General features: G+C 41.2%; 1 protein-coding gene across 2 annotated transcripts in view; it reads left to right on the top strand.

Annotated features, from left to right (window-relative positions):
• The window catches only part of LOC106744888 (polypeptide N-acetylgalactosaminyltransferase 2), a 216316-nt gene that overhangs the window by 147011 nt on the left and 54454 nt on the right, over positions 1-14851 (top strand). The window lies entirely within an intron of this gene.

Raw genomic sequence — 14851 nt, 5'->3', positions numbered from 1 at the left:
TAAGCTGGAAATTACCGACATAGATTACTCTTGTAATTTACTCGAGTATATAGTTAGCCAATGCTGCTGTTGCGCTCGGTTATTAATCCTCAGGTAACAGCAAATTGAATTCCTAATTGCAGCTACATACTTTCACACCCCGTCATTAATTCAATCATAGCCTGTTACTGTCTCTTACATAATTATTAATTATTAATTAATTATACGGTCAGTTCTAAGAATATGTCATCCATAATTGAAAATAATGAAAAAGTTATAAATTGATTTACATTGCCCGTAACAGTGACGCTAAAATTTTATAGCGATTCAGAACCTAGATCAAAAGTTACAAAATATTGTCTAACTAATTGCTCCTGCAATTAGAAAAAGTTTGACATATGCTCGAAACATATATACATATGCACGTATGTACACACTTATATATCTTTTTCTATTCTGTGCATCTCTATTAGATCAACTGATTCATAAATATAGCATTAATAAGATAAATAAAAATAATAATATTTTTATATTGCTAATATTATGTATATATATATTTCAATTTCGTTTTAAATTAACATTTATTATATAGGTAATGAAATAAATATGTAGAAGTGTAATTTTGCTTGATAAATACTACTAAATTTATAAATAACTCCTTTGCACCACTAAAAATATGGCACTAATGCGTAATACATTCTTAAGGACGCTTGAATTCGAGACTATTTACATGTCGTTGCTCGGGTTGAAAAGAAAGAGGCATTTTGACTGTAAAGAATGTGTTTTATAAAGCTCTTCGTTAATCTTGCATTTTCCTGCCCCGCCTCAATAAAGCGCATCGTTCTTCATTCAAGAATCCTATTCGCTTCCGCTGAAAACGTCGTCGTCGCGAGAATCCTCTGTTGGTTTGCGAATTCCAAGTCAAGTCGATGACGTGAGCTTTACGAACCCCATGGCGGCGCAACTATTACTTCTGGCAATCCTACCGTTCGATTAATTCAATCTCGATCTGGAATTAAAGGAACTCGACGGCGGGATGTAAAAATACTCTTATACCGAGTGGGAAATGAGAAAAATCTCTGCGCCAACCTATGCAAATTTGCTCAAAGGATAAGTTTAATCCTGAGCCGTTCATACCAGTGAGAAGAAATATATTTAATAAGAGAGAGCGAGAGAGAATTAAAATAAAAAAATAAAAGGTCGTCAAATCTCACCATTTATTAAGACGCACGATTCGTTTTTGCACCAAACAGACGAGCCAATACCCGTAACTGTGCTCCACAACGTAGAAAGTGTTTCTTGTTTTCCAGCAAATACACGGGTATTTCAGATTAAATAGTAAATAATTTTGTGTTAAATTTAACACACTTCACACGACCCAAATTACTGTGCTAATTTAACAAAAGATGAATATGTTGAAAAATAACACAAATATCATGTCAAAAATTAACCCAAAATTAATATCCATAATATATTAATCGACATTGAAATATAAAATATGTTATTTTAACACTTACATATGTTGAATATTGACTCAACACAAAAAATATATATTGAGATAATGTAAACACGATAAATCAACGTATGGTGTGTTAGAAATTTACCAGAAATTTTCAACTAGGATCGATTTTAACACAAATATAAAATGTTATTCAATGTGTTACGAAGGAAATGTGTTGTTTGAAATATTTGCATATGATAAATTACACGGATAAATCGCCAGCGACGAGACGATACTTCGTTAATTGTATCGGAGACAAATGCGGAGGAGACGCATTCCGTTATTCTCGCATTGAATCCACCGTCGCGTCTACTTCGAGTGGGGTCGAGAAGACTGTACCGCTCCCTTAACCGAACCCAAAGTCGTCGACGAGAAATATTATGTAAGCGAGACGCGCGACGAAACATCCTCCTCGCCTCCGTTCTCCTTTTTCTCCCGTTTCATTCGTCCCGCGGGTGCTCTTAATCTTCTCCCCGTCGCATTTCCCTGCGAGGCGTCGCTCACCCTCTCCTTGTTCGCCTAGACGTGCGACTCGCGCGTGACTCCTCGCACGCGAGATTCGTCGAAGTTCGTTCCGATCTTGTTCACACAGATCCGGCCGGTGGTTGTGAAAAAAATAATACGAACCCAGCGCACGTCGCGATCATGCGTAAATTGCCGAGACCGCGGCGGTTATACGGTTGAAGGAGAGACATTTTTCTGCGCCCTAGTCGCCGATGCGATCACGAGGCGAAGAAACGATCTTCGAAATTTGTACGCGTCGCAGCTGCGGGATCAAATCGCGCGCTCGTATCTCCGCCGAGCGGCGGGAAACTTTTTCCGGCGAGAAGTTCTCTTGATTTTTGCGACGGCAATTATCTCTTTAAACGTTTGTTACGCTGATAGTGTACCGGTATATCATTTTTATGAATTTGCCACATCGGCAATGCGCAACTTAAAGAGGAGGTACGGAGTAATGGCGACAGAGTTCCAAGCTCACGCTTTCGAGCAAGTCATAAAACTCGAGAGGGCGCGGTTCGTTCCGCCGAAAGTGGACTATCCTATAAGCATAACATTTTTATAGAACCGTTCGATTTTTATGAATTCTCGTCCCTTGAATCGGCGTACTGTGTACCGCCATAAAAGTCACCGACGCATGACGCGTTCGCCGCTATCGCGGCTATCGAGTATAACGTATGTCGATCGTTTGACGACTCTCTTCCATTCGTTGATAAATTACACCGTTATCGGTCCACGCGTGAACACGCTAGAAATAACGCGTCATGTCCGCCGCGTAAAAATCAATTTCCATCCGGGCGCATCGCGCTTGCCCGCCGTACGTAATCTGTGGCATACAAATTTATCGTCTAACGATCCTTTCAGTACCGAGCGCGCGTTCAGTCGAAAGCGTTTTAATAAGATGTCAATCTGACCAGGTAGTTGAAGTTGACCAGGAGAATTACGAGCGTCAATTTAGGCAGTTGCAGCGGGAAGTCTGTCCCTCCGGAGCGCCGTTTGATGCTCCAGAGTATCATTTATCGCAATTTATCAATATTTCCAATCAATAAGTGAAGTCGAGTTGGATCGGAGTTCCCACTTCAATGAAGTTCGCGAAGAAATTGTATCGAAAGACGAAATTCTCGTATTAACGTGTCGTCTTCTAGTATCATACACGGGAAAAAACGTCAATATCAATTCAAGACTCGTATAGAACATCGACAGCAAGACCTCGAGCCATATTTCGATTCAGCGTGCATACTCCTCAACGACGAAAGTACGATTCCAATGATAAGCGATGGCCACGAGAGAGGTTCATCTTTCTCTCATGGCACTGAAAAAAAAGCAAAGGTTCTATATTTTCCGGTAGCTGTGGCTGGTCCGACCTTCGATCTCCTCTTGACCCCATAAATACGCTCATCCTTCAAGACCCGGCGCGGCACGTCGCGCCGAGTTAAAGAGCGCGATAGGACCGACCCGCGATGCAAAAGTGCATTCCGCGAGAAAGAAACTGCTAAGAGTAACGGGCCGACAGTAAATTTACATTAGAGAGGACTGCCGAGGACACGGGAAAGCTCTTCTGGTTTCGAGCTTCTGGCGTCTCTCCGTCTCTGGTATCGACTACGCCGTTCCTTGTTATAAGTCACCGATGCGTATTGCATCTCGCATTTTCCGTCTACGTGCGATACATCTCTTCTAGCGCTGACACGCGATTCGCGCGTGATCATTTTTACAAGCAGAGTGTTTAGGAGAAAATGCTGAAGAAGATTGTCTTGATTCACATAGTTAGCTGCGGCCGATGAGCGTCCTCTTACATCGGCGAGTATTTTCGCGGATAATGAGATCGCGCCGCTGTGAAATATTCCGAGCGCATTTCGCAGAACCGCATGGTAACAGAGACAAATGGAATTCTACCGGAGATAAAGATGAAGAATCCGACTTGACGGCCGTGCGCGCGCGGTTTGAAACGGGGGTGGCACGTGTAGCTCGTACGACGTGGCATTAATGTCGCCTATATCAGCTTGATGCATGTGGTTCTGTAGACGTGGGGGCTTAGCATACAGGTCACGCTAGACACAACTGCAACCACGTGGATTACACGAGTAGCGCGCTCTACCTGGATTCTGGACGCGGTCGGTATTTTAAATAAAATTCATATGATCAATAGCGACTTTTAAAAGCTATCATTTCATACGACATTATACGAGACGTGCGCACGCTCTCCGCGCTCGTGTAATCATTCACGCATGTTATCGTTTCATTAACGCTAATAACGGGGCAACCGGTTTTTATATTTCCTAATTATCGCGGAAATTTCACTGGCAAACAAGGTTGACATAAAAATGGAGCGGAGAGCGCGTATCCGCGAACTTCGAGAAACGAGGAAACTCTTATGAGCCGCTTCATCTCCTCGAGTCCTACGTCGGTCCTCTTCACCGCCATCGTGCTTTAGTAATTCCGATGTTTCATCCTCGATGCCGGCTAACTCGAAATACCCGAAGCCGTGGAGAAAAAAAAAAGCGTTAATTAAATGTCCAACTTTATTAAAACGAGGCGAGACGGTCGAGCCCTCGTTTCCAGCCGCCGTCTCCCACCGCTTGCCGCGGGAAAAGTCTATTTTATGCTGCCGCGGCAGGTGAAAAAATCGCCGAACTTTGTGAGTTATCTCTCGCTGACCTGGTTTTGTCCTGGAAAAAAGGCGCCGTTTCTCAAGGGCTTCAGACCGCGAGTTAGCAAACGTGATTCCACGATCGTATTACATGCGCTTTCATGCGGTGTAAAAGGAAGGCCGATAGAAGAGAGGAAAGAGCGAGAAACTAGAGAAAAGAGAAAGAGGAGAAAGAGAAGGAGGAGGAGAAGGATGTGGAAGGGGAACGAAGAAGGGAAGAAAACGACGAGAGGCGAGATTGTATGCTCGGTTTCTCCCCAACGCATCGCGGCAGTTGTTCACATCCGAGCGAACAGGAAGATCGATAAGAAACGTCGTTTCGTTAAGTGTCGAGGTCGCTTCAGCCTTCTGGCAGTGCGGCCGGGATCGAGCGCCACCCTCGGGGATGGGAACGACAGTCACCCTCGGTTCTTACCATTGTTCCTGGTATCTATCGGGACCGGTTTGCTCAACCCTTTCGCCGGCAGTCGCCAGCATCGAGTTGGTATCGGGGACACTAATGCCGCGTACTCGCGCCGGATTCTTCGTCTTTGTCTCGCGCACAATGGGTTTTGTTTCGAGAGGAATTTCGTGGGCGCTGCAGTTGGTTTGCCTCGCACACCATGGCTGCCGGAGCAGTGCGCTTACGTTCCCCTTAAATACTTCCGATAAGAGAGGAAGGTTAAGTTAGAAGGGCGTTTCACGTAATTGATAATACAAATAATTACAACGAGACTGCGATATCAAAATAAACGTCGTCGATGTTGTCATCTGATTTCCATTAAAATTCTCATTTAGTAAGCTTAGTTATTAAGTTAACAATAACTTAAGTTCTCGGTATCGCGTTGGGTTTAATTCCCCAGTCGTTTTATAGTATAAGAAAGGACCCCCATGACAAGAATCACATTTCGGATATTTCGCAGCAATCGATACTCATCGATTGGTCGATACTAGTCCAAAAAGATGACAGTATTATAAGATTTTTTTCGTGTCTTTTTATAAATTATAATTCTGTCACATGGGATCGAAAAACGACTTCGTTACGGTAATTATTTTTCATTCGATATTCTCCACAGAATTATTTATAAGAATTTCTTTTACTTCGCGTAAGATGAAAGATAGTCGAAGTTCTTCGCGGACAAACGGTCTTCTTATACACGACGAATTTCATCGTTGGCGATACGTTCCCTAGAATGTCGGACTGTCCCTATACAGAGAAGATCGAAAAAGCAGCTGCTATTGTTGTCGGTTAATTAAGGGAATTGATGAAAGATTAAGCAGTTCCTCTCGTCTTGCCAGTCCCTCGCGTCTTACGTCTGTATCCGATTTTCGTGTTCCTCTCTTCATTCGTTATATACTCGAGCACGATCAGGGATGTATTGTGAATTGAGATGCTCGGAATTGAGGCATTCTATGTAGGCTTACGACGTCTTCTCGAAATGGAAAACTTGCACGATTACACACGTGAAAATTTCTCTCTTTGCGTGGAATGAGAATTCACTATTTTGTGTATCGCTCGTTTCTCAGTAGCAACATTGCCATTTCGTTGACGTTCCAGAAAAATTATAAAAAAGGAAAAAATAAGAAGAAAAATTATGAAAGAAGAGCTAATTTTATTGGTCACAGCAATATGCATGCAAACAAATTCATTTAACAAATAACATCAATTTGTCATTCTAACGAGCGATCGTATAGAATAAATTATTCTATGAATATTTGTCCTTTTATTTTTTACTTGTAAACAAACGTTTATTATTAGTTCATTTTAACGAGGAATAAATATTAGTAATAAGCGCGTAAATACGGTCGGTGGCCCTCAATTTTGAATTTTAACGAAGAATACAATTACAGAAGCCGCGCAATGTTCTCGAGGTCCGATATATTGGAAATAAACGTGTGCCGCTGGTAATTATAAATAAATTTCTGTTGCGTGCGGCAGCACGCCAGACATGTTTAATATTAACGAAGGATTATATTACATACATCGTCGGACAATCTCTGCGGTTTAAACGCCGTAACTTGGCGTAATTCAATATTTCATGATTTACGCAATTTTATTGAAATCTACATAAATTCTTTCGCGCGGATCTACATGTTTACGTTGTTGTGACTAACCAGCGAAACGGTAATATGATTAACGAGTGTGCAATCGTATTTGCGAAGTTGTAATTTACAGTTTGCCACGTGCGTAGACCATCGTAAATAATTGAAGCACTGACAGCGATATTGAGTGAACTAACACATTTTCAACGAAATTGAGTTAATGTAATTAGACTAATTTTACCAGAGAGAGGAGAAATTCGGTGTGTTAATGTATCGACAATCGAGAAATATCGAGAGTGTTGATGATGAAACAGATCTATATACATTTAAGAGAAAAAGGAGCAAAATAACGACTTTAAAGTTTCCCGATATTTCCACATTTTCGTAATGATGTAAAAATAAAGATAAATTTTTTCTCAGTAACTAAAGACTTGCCTATCCTCTACAAAAACTGAAAAATTCATAAGTAAATTAGAACTTTGTCTAATTTAAACTTTTTGAGAACGTGTCAGTTTCGTCATGTTGCCCTTATACATGAGTAAAAGGTCGAAGAAGAAGAATTAATTTTCTTATGCATATAAAAAATAAATTTCATAAACTTTTTATGTTAAAACATAAATAAAATAAAATAAAAGTAAAAATATCATTTATGAACAAAAAATAAAATTGATAATATATTATGTGTATATATGTTTGATAGTGTAACTTGAAAAGAAAATAAAATCTAGACAAGAACAAAAATGAAAACAATTATTTATAATTATATAATGTAAGATGAAATATATAGAAAAGTGTCATCTTAACCACTTCGTCATTTTATCTCCTTTTCTCCTCGCAGCGAAACAGAGATGTGGCAGGGGAATGACGTTTATGTAGACTTAGACTCGCTTAAGTCGGGGGTCTATGTTAGGATGCTAAGTGGATTGCTGCGGAAACATTAAATTATCTGAAAGCCCGCGGTCCCGTCTGCAATCGTCCGAAACCGCCACGGGTGACGTGGGACGAGCCGACCATTAACCGCAAGAGCCCTGCGTACACAGAGCGGTCGTTCCATGAAGGACGAAGCGAGCCATCGGCTAACTAGATTTGCCGGACCGGTCGAATTTGCTACGAAATTAAGCCTTTGTAACTATCACGTGCGTTAATGAGCTCTCCTTAATTGAACAACGCGCATAATTCGGACTAAAAATCGAATGCATGCGCAGAAAATCAAACGCGCAAAGTGTAAAGGAAAAGCAAAACCCACCAAAATTGACATAGGTGTAGTAAACAGCCATATCCATGTTTATCGGTTGTGGAGTACACAAACCTATCGAACAGTACACGAACTTCGTTTACTGTATACAGTAATTAGAGCTGAAGTGGCAGTTCCTGTTTGCAAGCGAGTTCGGTTGTGTTATAAGCATCGTTCGATTTTTCGTTATGCTGAAATTTTGTTCAGCATTCTCCTTGTGAAAATTCAAGTAACCAACCAACGGCAAATAATTTATTTGACAATGTAGTTTTTTCTTTATCGTGTCCAAAGATGTTGCATTCTCAACGCGTTTTCCGATAATTTCTTTATATAAGCACATGCACCTTCGCCTCTACCGGATGATTTCGCGTGTCACCTGGCTGGCTTCAATTTCGCGTTACTACTCTCTTTACGCCAACTCTTCGCCCGTCTGAGACTACTGTCGCGACGTTGAAGTTTAGTCTTCTCGCTTCTCCCAACTGCCACGTAGTTCAATTAAGAGCGAAAGACGCCGATGAGAATAAATTGTTTCGTCCCGCGCAATCTTCCCGCAGGTTCCTTCGCCGCGGAACTTGCCGAACTAACGTCGCTCGCGCTGCAGCCAGGAATACATCTTCCTGATCCTGCACCTAACAATATTTAATCCCGAGATCGGATCGGCCAACGCCGCAAATTTAATACCGACGTCGTGTCCAAGTGTCATCCCGCCCACTTTGTCTGCTTTCGGGCAAATCCGTTTCGCAGCCACGGACAGTTTCTATATGCAAATCTACTCATAACTCAGCGAAAACATATCGGACGGGCCTGGTGTTCCCCGCCGCGTGTATTCTCGTTTCCCTTCCTGTCCTCCTCTTCGCACTCCGTCGATTCTCGAGATGGAAATCGCAGAAAATTTCACGCCCTCGACAAAATTACGACAGGACGCGCGAAGCGTGTGAGAAAGATGAAACGGTTGACGTCAAATTCTTGTAGTCCATATTTTTACACGGACGGCGCGCAAGAGCGCAGAGTTTCTCTCCTATTTCTTTTTCCAATCGTGCGATATTTGTTATCGGTTTTATCTTCCCGGCACGAAAACAGGCGTGGACGTGGCCGAATGCCGTTGGTAGAATGCTACAAGACGTTTTTCCAATTTTCCGAAGCAAAAGTAGCTTCACTGCAGCCATTTGTTATACTTTTGCACATGTACAAATTTGAAGTTTATGCAATTTTAAAACAATTACACGGGCAAATCGATAACGCGAAACGCTCGCCGTTTTATAAAATAATGATATCTTCGTAATGTTTAATAGTTTATTAATATCACACACATGACTCGAGCGAGCATTTTAATTATGTAACGTATATGAATTACTCCTTGCGGTTAGACAAGTGTTAATAATTTATGAAATTATCGAGTATTTTAATTGATTTCGTAAAACGCGGTTTCAAAATTCGATAATTTCATTTACTCGTGTAATAATATCTGACAACCCACTACGTTGTTTAATTCGAACGTGCACTGCACGGCAATTGCAAATTTATTACGTTATGCTACATATAATAGTAAGTTACAATTAGAGATGTAAAATTACTGTCAGATTCAAAGTGACGATTACGGTAGAATTACGGTAAAATGATATCCAGGTGTTTCGATTATCTTAAATATAAACTATGTATTAATTATTAAGTTTCATGTGTTAAACATTACTTATTTATGTTTTTCGATAGTTACTAAGAGATAATATTCGTGACTTACAGACAGCTTCTTGTTTCTTGAATTTCATTTTCATTTCTAGTTACAACACACGCTGTAAGGATTGACATATAAAGGAAATGGCATCGATTAAAATGTTTTCTCGGCGCAAAATGTATCGGACAAGAAAATTTAACACGAACTATCCCGTGAATAATTGACTCGTTGCGTGTAAGTGAAATGGTCATAGAGATGTATTCGTGGAATATCTCTCGACTTTCTCATTGATCTTCAATAGATTGTAAAGATTGCCTTGCGGCATAACAAGCACTTTAGCTTTTCGACATGAATAGAGAGGAAGTAAATTGCCGTATTATGCTGCGAATAACGTGACGCACGATAGGTCGGTATGAAAGAGCGACACACGGCAATTAAATATGCAACAAGACGTATGCTTCATCTGCATTGTGACACCGCCCGCATATGCGAATTTCAACTCTTCACGCGGCTCAAAATTAATTCGCTCTCCCTTAGATCTATCTACTTACACTTTCTTACGTAATTATCACTAAGAAATTGTGCAAATCACTTTTAGAAATGTATAATCTCTGAAATGTGCAGATGTCTACATTTCTATAAAATGATGTAACATACGATCTCTCCGCGCACTGTATTTCGCACAATAATTAATATCATATGTTATGTTGGAATTATGTAATTATTAGTACGGATGCTTTGGCATAACAAAGGATGTGCCTAAATTATAATATTAATGTCTATATGCAAATATCATGTCTATATTACTATTAACTAAACAGTTATAAATAAACAACAATCCTGCAGCTTCGCGCTCATGCTACGTTGTCGTTTGTGGCGAAACACGGTGAGGCTATCCCTTTTCGCCAATTTATATGTACTCGCTTGTAACAAAGCGGTCTAATAATGATAATACGTCAGTTAGCCGTTTACATTATAGCATATACACGCCTATCGGCAACAACCGCATTAATAATGCAGCCCCCGTCGATAATAATCGCGAAATCACGTACCTTGGCAATATTGCATCGTTCGATTTCGATTGTCTAGACTCACGTAATGCAGAACAATAACGAGGAACGACGTATCCGCCGTTTCCTCGTTTACCGTAAAACCGCGCCGGAAGCGATAATTCTTTGAATGTCATGGGATAAAATCTATTGATCTATCTCTTTACAAGAGACGGTATGCAGTTAGCGGCGGGGATGGGAACGCTTCGATAACGATGTTACCATACACATTATTTTTGGATTTTCCGTGAAAATGCCAGTGGACGTATTTAATCTCGAAAAATCAAAATTCCGGAATTTGAGATGTTGTCCTACTTTTTGAATTTCGGTATTTTTTTCGGGAATATACATCGGAACGGTGCATTGGAACTTCGGAAAATCCGAATGATCATGAAAGTGAATTTAAAAAGAGCCGTATGTTGCGAATACCAACGCGACCATCGAGCGACCGACAATTGATAAAAGGGCGCGAAACTTGGCGAGCTTTTGTGATAAATTGACATTAATCACCCACTAACCCCGAGATAACATAACTTCGGCGAACTACATCTGCGTACATCGGAGGCAGAGTTAAGAAAGTGCCAGTGACAATGACAAATTAATGCGCAGTGCGAAACGAGCTACCCGGCGGTGAGAAATGTATACTTAATCTCGAAGTTAAAACGAGCGCGTCGGAAATCGACGTAAGTCGATCAACGGGTCTCGCGAAGTTCGCGGCAAATACGTGTATAAATAGCGTTATCGGATGCTAATTGACGAAGTTTCAACTCGACTTCTTTAAGGTGGGCGGGGAAGGAGCGACTCTTCTTGCGTCGCACTCTTCGGGAACTTTTAGATTCTTCGCCCGGTCTTCGGAGAATTTCTTCTGAAACTTGAGGAATAAGAATGTCAGGTATATACACGGTGTGTTTCACGAAGATACAGACGCAAGGAGCAAGAAACCGTAAAATTATATGCGACCCCGATGGCAGATAAGTTTACAACTTGATGCTGTTAAATGGCACGAAATCGAACATAATCATCATTCGAAGCCGCGTGTGTCCGCAGCGGCCCGCGATTCCTGTCGATCCGACACGCCCTGTTTCTCTCACCTCCGTTTTGTCTTCCGCTTTTTTTTTATCATTCCTTTCTATATCTTTTTCCGCACTTCCGCCGCGAGTTGCAACAAACACGTGATCCTCCGCTCGCGACCATTGTCCGTGCCGCTGTGCATTCGCCAGAAGGCGCTTCCGGCTTCGCGTATCATTGCATCGGCGCATATGCAATGAATTTTATGGGAGTCACGTGCGCCGCTTTTGTCGCGCAAAAAGAAATAATACCTCCGCGGCGCTGACAGTTATGCGCGTAAAGCCACGGAAGAAAAATTTGTTCCGGGAGAACAATAAAGCGGAGAGCGCCTCTCGGTGAAACGCGCCGCGGTGCATTTTTTCTCGATTTGCGAAACGATCGGTCCGCCGTAGCGATTGTGTATAATCGTACAATCGTGCGACACAACAATTTTCATTTAATAATAAATAATAATAAAATATATATATAATATACAGAATGTCTCTGTCACTAAGTGGGACGTCCTTCATACGAGTATAATTGTGGTTTAGGTCAATATGAGCAAAGAGTCCTCTGCCATTTTGCAAACAATTATGATGTTCTTTGTGCGGCTACTCAGTCTATTTTAAATCGTAACCTACTATGTATATTAATGCCAAAGAACGTCAATTTGAACATTTTATGCAAACTTTATGTTTTCTTTCTTATTTTTCGTTTTTAATAAAAAAATGTTCCGAAAAATTATATTCTACATTACATTTATAAGCCTTCAACGCTTGTAAATGGATATGGACCGTTTCGGTTATCGTATAGTTGGACTCATGTTTATACAAATTTATTATTAAACATTTTGTAATTCAATGCCCATTAGAAACATGCTCTTTATGTTTGTATAATATGTAACATGTAACACTCTGTGTATGCATATATAAATAAAGTATAGAAAATGAAATATACATCACGCATTGATTGCGATGTCCACGTTTCTTTATACGCGTAACGAGAGTCGCCGGTAATGACGCCTCATCATTTTACTTTTAATTAATTAAAAGCAGGACGTAAATAGCGAATGTGTTAAATTGTTGAATTTAATTAATTTAATTGCTATAAAGTGTAATTACGAGATTGTATATTGTTGCGGCTGGCGTGCTGTTTCTTTGCGTAAATAATAACAGAAGGCGAATTTCGCACCGCGACTCTCTCGGGAAACCCACGTCGCGAAACCACTCGCGATTTCAATCGGAAACGCAAATCTCCCGCCAGAATGTTTCCGACAGCAACGTCGTATGTCGCTTTTCGGCAATCATTTCGATCCTTTTGAAGTCAGCCTGTCGTCATTGCGAAACGAAGAATAATGGTTCTTTTCTGTCACTGCGTGAGATTTCTATTCACAGTGAAAAACTTGGTGTTAAATTTAACACATTTCACATATCTCAAATGGCCCACTTGAATTTCTGTTTAATTTCATATAAGATAAATATGTTGAAAAGTCACGCAAATATTATGTAAAAAATTAATACGTTAATCGATACTGAAGTGTAAAATATGTTATTTTAACATTTACATATGCGTTGAATATCGACGCAACACAAAATATTAAGGTAACATAAACACAATATGTCGTTACGTTAAAAATTTAACACAAAAATCATAACAAGGACCGATTTTAACACAAGAACAAAATATTTTCTACTGTGCAGTCACGTCCTGATCGGAATCGATTTTTTCGCCTCCCGAGGGGAGTTGAAAGCTTTCGGAGAAACCTTTCGAGCGGTATAGGAACGTCTACGATAGAACAACTGACAAACCTTGATTATTTCGTTCGGAAATCTGATTATAATTCCACGATAACAGCATTGATCGTACCGAGCTGGAGTATTCAAATTGAAGGTGTTAAATTCTGTACGCGACTTTCATGCACCCATGCAACAGTATTACGTCGCATGCGCGATTAAACCCGTAACTCGAAGCTATTAGATCGCCTTCACTGGAATCCGATACGAGAAACGGGAATCTGATATTACTGGCGGTGTTAATATCGCCAATGTGTCACCGACACGAATTTGTCAATTCCGACGTGACAATATCATAATTAAACGTCGCAAATGTAAGACACGGTCGCACGTCGGGCCGCATTCGACGATCCTGGCCGCGACTGTACGTTACGAGGTTACCTTTTTTCCGACTTTTCCGAATTAGATCGCAGGAAAAGGTTTTCTACTCGGGATACCGATTCACGCAGTTTTCATGCCCTCTCTGGGCGAGTGATCGCGCTTTGGCGAATTTTATGCGACAACGCGAGGGCTTTCGGACCGTCACCGTGAAACCGGATGCAACAGCTTGCCGCAGACTGACCATCCGACTGTGCTTCCGGTTTAATTCGGTCCGTGAACCGTGAATTAATATTTCATCACGGTTGCGTACTTTCTCACCCTCGTGCGGCCGCCCTTCGGCTGTCGCGCCCGGCCGTTTTATTCTTCGCTTCGCTTTCTTTCGTTGTTTCAGGATGTTTTCGCGCGTGAGATCGACGCCGCGGGGTTAACGACCCGTGCCGACGGAAAATACTGCCATTCGGATCGTTCCGACACTTCCGACGGAGAAAAATTAACGGTTGCTCGCTAACTCCAACGTACAATGCGATGCATTAATGGCCGCTGCTGCACAGACGCACTTATCACTACAACCCACTCTTTACGTAGGCCTCGTGGCGCTCACTACTGTTTTCCCGACGATCGGTTACCGCGTCTATTATGCTGCCCGATTCTCTGAAACAGAGTGCGCCATTAACGTCTACATTGTTACGTTTGTTTCTCGCTGTTCCATCTTGGGTCACTACTACAATCGCGAATCGCTCTCACTATGTGCGTGAGCGAATGCGTATAAAAAGCCTCATCCTTCGTTGCAAATATCTCAGCTTTCGAATGGTCAATCGTTTCCTAATTACGCCAATAATTAGGTTCTATTTTCAATAGTGCAAGTTTCAACGAATTCTTTAAAAACTTATTTTGTGCTGCAACTGTCTTAGAAGCGTGAAAATTTCAACCGAGGAAATATGCGAGAACGACCGAGTTGCATCGCGTTTGAATATTCTATGTGCGTCCTCCGATTCGTCGTCAAGTTACAATTGCTCGACGGAAGTAATCGTATCTCGCGGTGGTCCTCGACGTCGCGGATCGCCGGGTTTACGCTTCCTCACGAAAAA

The sequence above is a fragment of the Dinoponera quadriceps genome, unplaced genomic scaffold, assembly GCF_001313825.1.
Source record: "Dinoponera quadriceps isolate SergipeBrazil2010 unplaced genomic scaffold, ASM131382v1 scaffold1308, whole genome shotgun sequence".
In the NCBI taxonomy this organism is placed as follows: Eukaryota; Metazoa; Arthropoda; class Insecta; order Hymenoptera; family Formicidae; genus Dinoponera; species Dinoponera quadriceps.
This window is presented reverse-complemented; position numbering and strand designations above follow the sequence as displayed.